Here is a 1,864-nt window from a genome sequence, read left to right on the forward strand (position 1 = left end):
GCTCGTTGTCCCTCTGAGACGCTCTGAAGGTGCTGTTAACACTTCTGGACCCAGTCTGAAAGCCCTGCAGGGTCACTGTGATGGTAATTGGACCGACACTTCCCAGAATTCTCAGAGGCTAAAATAACGAGGAGATGGAGTGAAGCAGAGACCGGGGGACTCCTCAGTGTTTAAAATGAGACGAGCTACAGAAACACCGACCGGTCACCTCTGAACAACGTAGGGACCCTACAAGTCAAATATACCAATGAATCCCTCCAGAACCGATCGGACCCCACAGTGCACGCTGGTGATCCTCTGACTTCATCCAGCAGGTTCACATTGTCAGACTTAAGTCAAATATGTCAACATTAACAACACGTCCGGTCTCTTTATGACCCAAAAGCCTCTTAGCAAATCCCAGCATGCTAAACTAATTAATTGTTCACTGCAGGAACTTCTCCAGGGTCCAGAGAACTTTAGTCCTGTACAGTCAGAACCACACGTCTCCACAGCGCTGCAGAAAGTTCTGATGTCACTAAAGCCAGTGTTTGTAAGAGTGAAACCACCGGATGTTTGAGCCGTCAGGACATTTTCCAGTCTTGTTTGTGGAGACAGAACCAGACATTTAAAGACAAAACATGATGTTTTTCTAACTCTGAACTGAACCTACAGCCCCCTCACCTGAGCGTCCCCCTCACCTGAGCGTCCCCCTCACCTGAGCCATCCCCCCTCACCCGAGCGTCCCCCTCACCTGAGCGTCCCCCTCACCTGAGCCATCCCCCCTCACCTGAGCCATCCCCCTCACCTGAGCCTCCCCCCTCACCCGAGCGTCCCCCTCACCTGAGCCGTCCCCCCTCACCTGAGCCTCCCCCCTCACCCGAGCGTCCCCCTCACCTGAGCCGTCCCCCCTCACCTGAGCGTCCCCCTCACCTGAGCGTCCCCCTCACCTGAGCCATCCCCCCTCACCTGAGCCTCCCCCCTCACCTGAGCGTCCCCCCTCACCTGAGTGTCCCCCCTCACCTGAGCCTCCCCCCTCACCTGAGCGTCCCCCTCACCTGAGCCATCCCCCCTCACCTGAGCCTCCCCCCTCACCTGAGCCATCCCCCCTCACCTGAGTGTCCCCCCTCACCTGAGCCGTCCCCCCTCACCTGAGCGTCCCCCTCACCTGAGCGTCCCCCTCACCTGAGCCGTCCCGTCCATGTCACAGGACACGTCTTCCTGTGTTAGCAGCGTTATGAAGATGGTTTATTAACCCCCTTAGTGTTAAAGAAACGTGCTGTTTGAGCACTAACTCACAGGTTGTTGTTTGACGTAGCGACAAGCATTTTAAACACAGAACCACAGAGATAACGGACGGGAGGAGAAAACTAAACATGGATTTGAGCCAGCAGAACCAGGACCAGGTCCACATGTAGCTCCTGTCAGACGGCTGCAGCTGTGGAGGTGTTAGCAGTTAATTTCCTGGTAGTTTCATGGAGGTTGCACTTGAAAGCGGAGCTAAAGATCCATCAAAGACTCTGCAGATGGTTTATTTTGGAGGGAGGTGCTGCTCCTCATCGAGTCTCCGCTTCACTCAGTCATTAAATACAACTCAAACATCTGTCGCAGGACGGCACCTGCAGAGGACGACTCAGTCGCTGTCTGCTCGTTTAAAATGATCTCAAGCATCAGTTTGTGATCCGTCACGAGTTTAATGTGTCTGAACCTGAAGAGGTCACATAGGATGAATCAGAGAAAAGGAACGAGCTGATATTTAAAGTCTTTAAATGACTTCCTGTTGGTCACTGATGGTGCACGTGCTGAAATTAAACCTGTTGAACATCAGCATGTGGGTCCGGATCACTGTGCTGAGCCTCAGAGCTGCTGTCATGGCTGTGAACTC

Source organism: Pagrus pagrus, assembly GCF_965226575.1.
Source record: "Pagrus pagrus genome assembly, chromosome: 17".
Classification (NCBI taxonomy): Eukaryota; Metazoa; Chordata; class Actinopteri; order Spariformes; family Sparidae; genus Pagrus; species Pagrus pagrus.